An 11279-nucleotide genomic window follows, 5' to 3' on the forward strand; every position below is an offset into this window, starting at 1 on the left:
TTCAAGCTCAAGAAGAGAAAAAGGGAATTCATTCATCCTCCTTTTTTGTTCTGTCCATGCCCTCAATGGATTAAATGATACCCACCCACACTTCTTTACTCAGTCTACTGAATCAAATGCTAATCCCTTCTAGAAACACCCTCATAGAGACACGCTCAGAAATAACATTTTAGCAGCTATCTGGGAGTCCCTTAGCCCAGCTAGGTTGACACATAAAATTAACCGTCATGAGGGTTTTCTGATTTCACTCTGAAAACATTTCCATCCACCCACAACTGCATATACTGTATTATTTTTTCCAGAGTATTTGTTGGCTCATCTATAGAGAAAGACAGAAAGAAAAATGATCAATTAGTGGTTTAAAAAAAATGGAGTCCTTGTCTATGTTTGACTAAGGCATCTGACATAATACCAAGTCAGCTTTCCATGAGAAAACAAGCAGTTTTACTTATTTAGCATGTGATAAATCACATTTTTGCTAGTCATCTTTATCATATCTTTGTGAAAAGGAAGAAGCATTTTGGTATACAAACCTTAAAAGAAATATATTTCTCATTAATATTGTAAGGTACCATGAGGGAAAAGAGCTAAATAAGTGTCATGGGAACAAATGAATATAAAATGAGATATAAGTTCACTAAGCAAATCTGTCCAATAGTTGTTCCAAATTTCCTCTTGACTATGTATAACAGTGTGGCCTCCCAAATTTAGTGGTAAGCTTTAGGAGGTGATAAGCTTTATCACTTCAAATTTCTTGATTTTCTCTCTAAAGTTGTTGCTTTGACATACAAATGCAATGAAATTATGAATGCAGTAAAAAACACATTTTATAAAAGGAAATTATAAAGAATCAAATATGAAAAAAAAATCAATTGATAGAATATTTACTCTATGAAGCCAAGTATTTAAAGCAATGAATATTTGAACGCCAAACTGGTTCTTAATTTACTTTATAGCAAATTCTATAAAAATGTTATAAAACTTAACCCATAAACCCTAGTATGTATCCCCAGCAGATATCACCACATCCAACAAATTTAGCAGTGATTCCTTAGCCTATGTTCAAATGTCCCTAGTGTCTTAAAATACATTTTTCAATCACAGTTCAAACAAATTCTGCATACTGTATTTGACTATAAGTCTCCTAAATATATAAAAGCAAAACTTACAGATCTAAGAGGAGGAATATCAAAGTCTACAAGAATAGTGGGAGAATTTACTTTTTTTACTAGGTGATAAAACAAGCAGTCAAAAATTCATCCTTGAATAATGTTGCTGGAAATGTAAATTGCTACAGCCATTATGGAAAACAGCCCCTCAAAGAATTAGTAATAGAACTACCATATGATCCAGAAACTTCACTCTTGGGAATATATCTGAAGGAAATCAAATGATAAGAGATAACTGAACTCCCATGCTCATTGGAGCATTACTCACAATAGCCAAGATAAGAAAGCAACCTAAGTATCCAACAACAAATGAATGAATAAAGAAGATGTGGTATACATACATATATACACACAATGGGCTATTATTCAGCCCAGAGTAAGGCGGAAATCCTACCATATGTGACAACCTGGATGAATCTGAAGGGCGTTTTGCTAAGTGAAATAAGCCAGACAGATAAAGACAAATAATGTCTAAATATACAAAATCTAAAATAATCAAACTTAGAGAGACAGAGAGTGAAATAGTGGTTGCCAGGGGCTAGGGGTGGAGGAAATGAGATGTTGATCAAAGGGTACAAATGTTCAGTTATAAGATGAGTAAGTTCTGAGGATCTAACATACAGCAAGTGACTATAACTGACAATACTGTATTGAATACTTGAAATTTGCTAAGAGGGTAGATCTTATGCATTCTCACCAAAAAAAAATTTTTCTAAGGTGAAAAAAAATCATTAAAGGTAAAGAAGATCTGAATAAGAAAATTAACAGACTTGACCTAAATAACATATATAGAACACTCCACTCGACAGTAATAAAGTTCACAGTTTTCCAGGTGTATGTGGAACAAACCTTAATTAATCCCATGCCGGGCAATAAAAGTCTCTACAAGTCTGACAAGACTGAAAACATACAGAGTATGCTCTTTGATCATAGTGGGATTAAACTAGAAAATAATAATAAAAAGAAAATCAGAAAATACTCCCAATTTCTGGAGATTAATCAAACACACTTGAGTAATTTATAAGTCTAAGGTGTCACAGTGGAAGCATCTGGAATATAACAACAAGGGGGGATATTTTAATAAACTTGAGAAGGAGATTTCTTAAACTGGAAACAAAAAGCACCACTTACAATGGAAGCATTGTAAAATCAAACTGCATTAAAAGTAGAAATGAAATGAGTAGTTTCTTTGGGGAAGAGGGTAGTTAGTGACTTGGAAGGAATACAAAGGCAACTTCTTGAGGGGTGGTGCTGGTAATGTTCTATTTCTTAATTTGGTTAGTATTTACATGAGTATATTCACTTTGTGTTAATTCATTTAACACATACATTTATGACTTATGCTGTTTTCTATATGTATATGAAATTTTACAAAAAATTGTTGTAAAATATAAAGTACCCGACATAAATCTAATCAAGAAAAGCAATTCCTTTAAAGAGAAAAGAGTAAAACAAAAATTAAAAGGTGTAAAGACGACTTAGAGACCTACACTGTATCAACAAATTGAAAGATTCAATAGTGTGAAGACGTCAAGAATATTGATAGGCTCATTTAAAATTTTATATGGAGAACCAATGACCTAAAATGAGCCCAGACACTATTTTTTTACTTTTTTTTTTATCGTGGAAAAATATACATAGAAGGTAATTTAAGGAGATCACTTCACATCAAAGCTATGAGACACTGCTGCAAAAGCTATCCTCAGACTGAAAGCGTTGGCTTTAAATGCTTTCATTATTAAAGAAGAAATAACAAAAAAGGGTGGATTCTTAGTATATATCTTAAGGGCATTAAAAAAGATTAACAAAATATATACAAAAGAACTAGAAAGATGGAATTTACAGATACAAAACAAAAAAGTTAAATGTAAAGCAAAAAATCCAAAAGATAAATAACGCTTTCAAAATGGAAAAGATCAACAAAATTAAACTCTTCTTGAATCTGATTAAGAAAAAAACATAGTAGTCCCCACAGTTCCTTCAGCAGCCATCCAGGGACCTGGCCTCTCCCACCAGCAGACAAAACCAGACTTAAGGTCCTACTGGGCTGTACAATCAGCCATGCCAGGAACGGGACTTGCCTACCAGGAGCTGCAACCAGCCCCAGAATACCCTAGGCTGTGCAGCAGACTGTGCCAGGACCCAGCAGCTGGTTCCACCACAACAGAAGGGCCCATGCAGCCCACATAGGGAGCACTCCTAGAGCATACAGCTCTGGTGATCAGAGAGGAGTGTTTTCATAGGCTGTCTCCCATGTAAGGCCACTTCTCTAAGACCAGGAAACATAACTAACCTATCTAATGCATAGAAACAGAGAATTAGGCAAAATGAGGAGACAGAGGATTATGTTCCAAATGAAGGAACAAGACAAAACCTCAGAAAAAGAACTAAAAGGAGTGGAGATAAGCAATCTATAAACAGTTCAAGATGACGATTGTAAAGATGCTCAACAAACTTGGGGGAAGAATGGATGAACCTGGTGAGAATTTTAATAGAGTTAGGAAATATGAGGGGGAGAGTATAGCTCAAGTGGTAGAGTGCATGCTCAGCATGCACAAGGTCCTGGGTTCAATTCCCAGTACCTCCTCCAAATACAAATAAATGAATAAACCTAATTACCTCCCCTCATAAACAAACAAACAAAAAACCCAATATTATAAAATAAATTGTAGTAGCCTATGGTGAAAAAGAATATGAAAATGAATATACGTACGTTCCTACATGACTGAAGCATTGTGCTATACACCAGAAATTGACACAACATTGTAAACTGACTATATTTCAATGAAAATATATATTTAAAAAAAAGAAAATATAAAGAAGACCCAAACAGAGCTGAAGAATACAGTAACTGAAATAAGAAATACACTGGGAGGAATCAAGGGTAGATTAGAGGAACAGATCAACGAACTGGAAGACAGAGTAGTGGAAATCAGCCAAGCTGAACGGAAAAAAGAAAAAGAATTTTTAAAAATGAGGAGTTTAAGAGACAGCTGAGACAATAGGAAGCATATTAACATTAACATTATACAAGTCCCAGAAGGAGAACAGAGAGAGAAAGGAGTAGGCAACTTATTTGAAGAAATAACAGCTAAAAAGTTCCCAGAAAAGGAAATGGACATCCAGGTCCAGGAAGTGCAGAGTCTGAAATAAGATGAAACTAAAGAGGTCTACACCAAGATACACTGTAATTAAAATGACAGAAATTAAAGATAAAGAGCAAATCTTGAAAGCAGAGAGAGGAAAGCAATTAGTACATAGAAGGAAACTCCCATAAGATTATCAGTTGACTTTTCAGCAGAAACCCTGCAGGCTGGAGAGAAGTGGCAAGATATATTCAAAGTGCTAATAGTGGGGAAAAAAACTACAAGCAAAAAATACTCTATCTGGTAAGGCTGTCATTCAGATTTGAAGGAGAGATAAAGAATTTTACAGACAATTAAGAGCTAAGAGCTCAGCACCAATAAACTAGCTTTACAAGAAATGTTAAAGGGATTTCTCTAAGCAGAAAAGAAAAGACCACAATTAGAAATAGAAGAATTATTAAAAAAAAAATCTCTTTGGTGAAGGCAAATATACAGTAAAGGTAGTAGACTGCCTACTTAGAAAGCTAGTGGGAAGGTTAAAAGATAAAAGTAGTGAAACCATCTATATCCACAATAGGTAGTTACAGGATACACAAAACCAAAATATGTAAATTATGATGTCAAAACAGTAAATGTTTGCAGGGGTGGGAGGGTAGTTAAAACGCAGGGTTGTTAGAATGCATTCAAACTTAAGAGATCATCAACGTAAAATAACCATGTATATATATATAGGTTGTTATAAATTAATTTCATGGTAACCACAAACCAAAAACCTGTAATAGATACACAAGCAAAAAGAAAAAAAGAGAAAGGAATCTCAACGTAATACTAAAGCTAGTCTTCAAATCAAAGGGAAGAGAGCAAAAGAAGAAAGGAACAAGAAAAAACTACAAAAACAAGAAACCAATTAACAAAATGGCAATAAGTACATACCTATCAATAATTATTTTAAATGTAAATGGATGAAATGCTCTAGTCAAAGAACATGAGGTGGTTGAATGGACTTAAAAAAGAAAAGATTCATATATATGCTGCCCACAAGAAACTCACCTCAGAGCTAAAGACACATACAGATTGAAATTGAGGTATTCCTCAAGTATTCCACGCAAATAGAAACAAAAAGAAAGCTTAGGTAGCAATACTTGCATCAGACAACTTTAAAACAAAGACTGTAACAAGAGATAAAGAAAGACATTACATAATGATAAAGGGATCAACCCAACAGGAAGATATAACAATTATAAATACATATGCATCCAATACAGAAGTACCAAAATACGTAAAGCAAATATTAACAAATATAAAGGGAGAAACTGACAGTAACACAGTCACAGTAAGGGACTCTAACACCCCATACATCAATGGACAGATCATTAACACAGAAAAGAAAAAAACATCAGCCTTAATGACATATTAGAACAAAAGTACTTAATAGCTATAATATAGAACATTCTATCCAAAAGCAGCAGAATAAACATTCTTTTCAAGTATATATGGAGCATCCTCTAGGATAATTACATGCTAGACCACAAAACAACACTCGGTAAATTTAAGACTGAAATCGTATCAGTCAGCTTTTCCTACCACAAGGCTTTGAGAGTAGAAATAAACTGCAAAAACCACAAGCATGTGGAAGCTAAGCAGTATGCTATTAAACAGCCAACAGCAACTGAAGATTGCATCAAAAAGAATAAAATCACTAGGAAATAATTTAACCAAGATGGTAAAAGACCTGTACTTGGAAAACCGTAAGACACTGATAAAAGAAATTGAAGATGACACAAACAAATGGAAAGATACACCATGCTCATATACTGGAAGAATTAATATTGTTAAAATGACCATACTACCCAAGGCAACCATAGATTCAATGCAATTCCTATTAAAAAAAAATACCAGTGGCATTTTCACAGAACTAGAATAAATAATTCTAAAATCTGGAAACACAAAAGACCCCAAGTAGCCAAAATAATCTTGAGAAAGAAACAAAGTTGGAAGTATCATGATTCCAAGCTCTACTACAAAGCTACAATAATCCAAAATTGTATTGACAAAAACAGACGCATAAATCAATGGAACAGAATAGAGAGACCAGAGATAAACCCACAGTTACATGATCAATTAATCTATGACAAAGGAAGCAAAAATATACAGTGGGGAAAAAATAGCCTCTTCAATAAATGAAATTGGGAAAATGGGACAGTTACACACAAAAGAATCAAACTAGAGCACTTTCTCACACCATACACAAAAATCAACTCAGAATGGATTAAAGACTTAAACGTAAGGCGTGAAACCATAAAACTTTTAGAAGAAAACATAGACAGTATGTTCTTTGACACTGGTCTTACAATGTTTTTTTGACTATGTCTCTTTAGGCAAGGGAAGCAAAAGCAAAAATTAACAAATGAAACTACATCAAACTACAAAGATTTTGCACAGTGAAAGAACCTATCAACAAAACAAAAAGGCAGCTTACTGAATTGGGGGAGATATTTGCAAATGATATATCTGATCAGGGGTTAATATCCAAAATACACAAAGAATTCAAACAATTTAACATCAAAAAACATATAACTTGAATAAAAAACTGCCAGAGGACCTGAATAGGTATTTTTTTCCTAAGAAGATACATGAAAATGAGGCTCAATATCACTAATCATCAGAGAAATACAAATAAAGACCACAAGGAGGTACAACTTCACACTTGTCAGAATGACTGTTGTCAAAAAGATAAGAAATAACCAGTGTTGGCGAGAATGTGGAGAAAAGGGAATACTAATGCACTGCTGGTGGGATTGTAAACTGATACAGCCATTATGGAAAATAGTATGGAGGTTCCTTTAAAAATTAAAAATAAAACTGCCATATGGTCTAGTATTTACCCAAAGAATACAAAAACATTAATTTGAAAGGCATATGCACGCCAATGTTCACTGTAGCATTATTTTTAATAGCCGAGATATGGAAGCAACGTAAGTGCCCATAACATGAACGAATAAAGGACGTGTGGTATGATGTACAATGGCATATTAATCAGCCATAAAAAAATGAAATCTTGCCATTTGCAACAACATGGATGGATCAAGAAGGCACTCTTAGTGAAATAAGTCAGAGAAAGACAAATATCACATGATCTCACTTACACATGGAGCCTAAAAAACAAAACGAACAAATAAACAGAACAAAATGAAAACAGACTCATAGGTACAGAGAACAAATAGGTGGTTGCCAGAAGGATGGGGGATCATGTAGTTAGCAAAATAAGTGAAGGGGATTAAGAGGTACAGACCCCCAGTTATATAATAAGTAAGTCATGGGGATGTAATACACAGCATAAGTAATATGGTCAATGACATTGTAGTAACTTTGTATGGGGATAGATAGTTACTAGACTGTGGTGATATTTTCTGTAATGTATGCAAATGTCAAATCATTATGTAGTACACCTGAAACTAATATAATATTGTATGTCACCTATATTTCAATTTAAGAAAGAAAAAATTAGAATAGCTCATACAGATTTTGTTCAATTCTAAGAAGAAATCATAAGTTCTGTGATGAAAAATAACTCAGGTAAACTAATAAAGATTCTGTGGTGGGGGGTAAATTTTCCTAATCTAAGGGTGAGAGGGACTCAGTCTAGGTCTAGGACATTTGGGAGTGATGAAGGGAAGATTTCTAGGATGTTCTTGAGGTCAGAAATAGTACGGTGTATTAAAAAAACTCGATTTCCATATCTAGGACTCAGCAAACAAGTATTACACAAGGTAGAACTTGAATGCATGAATGATGTCACAGAATCTTTGCAAATAGCCACAGGGTGGAAACATGAGGAAAAAGAACTATACTTTATCAAGATATATACTATTGAGATATGTTATATGAAGATATAAACTGGATAATCAAGCCCCAGATAATATCTGAACACTACTCCAAAGGGAGAATTTTTTTTCTTGCTCTTATAAGCTTTTAACTCAGAGAATTCTACTTGTTTTGCTTATTTCATCATAAAACTTAACACCACATGTTAGTCACTTCCTGTGTGTCCAGTCTATGTGGAAAAATTGGATCCCCAGCAATCGGGAAGTACATGAATAATTTCTGTGAAGCTCTTACTCACCATGCATTAGTGATCTGAATACTAATTAGTATTTGTAAAGTAGGAGGAGAAATAGGAGTGAAGTGGTTGTTGATTTTCATTACCTGATAGTAACAAACATATCACAATATTATTGTAAAGAATAGCACCCTACTGTCCTTTCATCTTGCTAACTTAAAGAAAATGAGTCTTTACCTCACTCTACATGGAAGGATTTGAAACAGATAAGGATAATTAAAATACAGTCTTCAAAGGGATAAAAATCATAGTGAAACCCATACTTGAACGCCTTATTTTTTTTTTCTAATTGGCAGATTCACAAATACAAGGATGTATTCAATAGATTCAGCTCGGTATCCATCACTCAAACTTGTTCAAAATGTTAGTCATCATCTTACCCCCAACCCAAAAGGTACACCATGAATCTCTCAATTTTTGCCTCTTAAATCTACTCTTCTGTATTTTCTATCTTCATGTTCAGCACAAACATTTACTCACTTTCCCAATTCAGAAATCTAGGAGTCACTTAGTCTCTTCAAATTTGCCCTATATCCATTAAAAACATCTTCCTGTCCTATTGATTTTACCTCCTAAATTATACTTAAATCCCATATCTTCCTTATCTCCATTGCCACCACTTCAGTTCAGGCCCTTATTACAACTTTCAGATTCCTGTAATAGCCTCTTTAAAAAAAATTTTTTTTATTGACGTATAGTCAGTTTACAATGCTGTGTCAATTTCTGGTGTGCAGCATAATGCTTCAGTCATACATATACATACATATATTTATTTTCATATTCTTTTTCATTATAGGTTACTACAGGATATTGAATATAGTTCCCTGTGCTATACAGAAGAAACTAGTTGTTTATCTATTTTATAGATAGTAGTTAGTATCTGCAAATCTCCAATTCCCAATTTATCCCTTCCCTCTGCCCCCCCACCCCAACCATGTTTGTTTTCTATGTCTGTGAGGAGTCTGTTTCTGTTATGTAAATAAGTTTGTCTTCTTTTTGTTTAAAGTCCTAGTGGAGGAGGGGACAAGTGCTTGATAGGAATAGGAAGGAGTGTTCTGAAAAGCAGGGAGTTGCTTTGTTTCTCAAGCTGGATGCCAGTCACATGAATGTATCTAGTTGTGAAAATTCATTAGGATTTATACTTATGATATGAAAAACTATTATATGTATATCCATCTCCAATAAGAAGTTTAAAATAATCTAACAACTCATTTTTAGGGAGGAATTAGACTAAAAGGTAGAGACTGAAGAATACTCCTAATTGTCACCTTATAATAATGTTCCAAAGACGCTTTTTAACTCATCTTATGATCTTAGCCATCAGCCGCCTAGTAAAATACATCTCTTACCACATCTTAGGAAATCACTTCTGTTCTACTGTGGGGGGCTAAGTGGGGCAGGTGCGGGAAATCCTTCTTCCCAATCAGAAGAATTATTTCTATAGTCTATATTTTATTCTCAAGTTCAGTTCTCTCTTGCCTATAATTATAAGTGCCTTCTTTTTCCTTTCTGCTTCTAAAAACAAATATAATTTTCACCTAAAATAGTAGAAGAAAATTGCCTATGTATTCTAGGTCCTAGAAAACAGACCCTATTTTGACAGACATCAGTTCCATAATTCATTTCCCACATAATTACATAATTCAAACTTATTATGTAACAATCCCATACTTTAACTGTTATCTTTTTCTGTATATTTTATTCCATAGCAACATGACTTCTAGCTCCCTCAGAACCATTTCACTTACGGGAGAAGTCTCAAAGGTTTCTCTTCACATTATAAACTACTAAGAAAAGAAAGGGCGTTGCAGCTTTGTGAATAATAGGCACTGAGAACCTTATGGCATAGCAATAATTCACTGCACATTCAACAATTAGTTTTTGAGGGTCTTGAGGTTGCCAGGCAATGATCTGGGCACTAGAGGTACAATGGGATAATGGTCAAGCATGCAGGTTCTGAATTCAAGTAGCCTGGGTTCCAATTCCGGCTATATAATTCACTACCTGTGTAAAAATTATCTATTTCTTCTACTTTTTTATGACTCAGTTTACTCATTTATGAAACAGTGATGCTAGTAATTTCTTTCTCCTAGTCTTATTAGGAAGATTTTAAATGGCATATTATATGAAAATCACTTAGAACCATCCTTGGCACATGGTAAACACTCGATACAAGTCAGCTGCTATTACCAGAAGAGATGACATCTAATGATCTTTGCCAGATCGTCTGTTGACAAATGACAAATTTCACCACCACCAAGACTGCCTACCATGTCCTATCCCAAAGCCACCTCATCCATGCTAGCAAGGAAGTGACAAACACATTAACTGAACTAGCAACTAGGATTATGGCACTGGGAAGTACTTAGTCCATTCCAGCTCCTGCTTTTTACAAATGATGGCACTAAAGCCCAGAGATGTTGCCTAGCTTGAACGGAATCTCACACAGCTAGTCAGGGGGTGAAGCTGGTATTAGACCCTTGGGTCTCCACATTCACACTCCAGGTCCTGGGCTGGAAAAATCTGTAAACTGGGAAGATTAGTCCATTCTGTCATCCTACTTGTGTGCGACCCCACCAAAAGGAGTAAGTTGCACTCCTGCTAGTGGGGGAGGAGAAACCTTGCTGGAAGTTGTCTATTTTTAGCCTCTGTATATAGCCTGCTCTCTGCAGACTCACTCTGCCTAACACACTGCTGTGGGATTTAAGGCACTTTCCATCCTGTTGCCTAGTGGTTGCCATGCCAACGAAATTTAACAGAAATAGAATTTTCTAGTAGATTATTCTGGTGGAGGCTTTAAAGTCAGATTACAGCTCTGACTCTGAAGCTTAAATGATGCAAGTGATTAGTGCTGGTACATAGCAGGCACACCACAATACTGGCTGAAAAACAGAAAACATGAAT

This window comes from Camelus ferus, chromosome 11, assembly GCF_009834535.1.
Source record: "Camelus ferus isolate YT-003-E chromosome 11, BCGSAC_Cfer_1.0, whole genome shotgun sequence".
Classification (NCBI taxonomy): Eukaryota; Metazoa; Chordata; class Mammalia; order Artiodactyla; family Camelidae; genus Camelus; species Camelus ferus.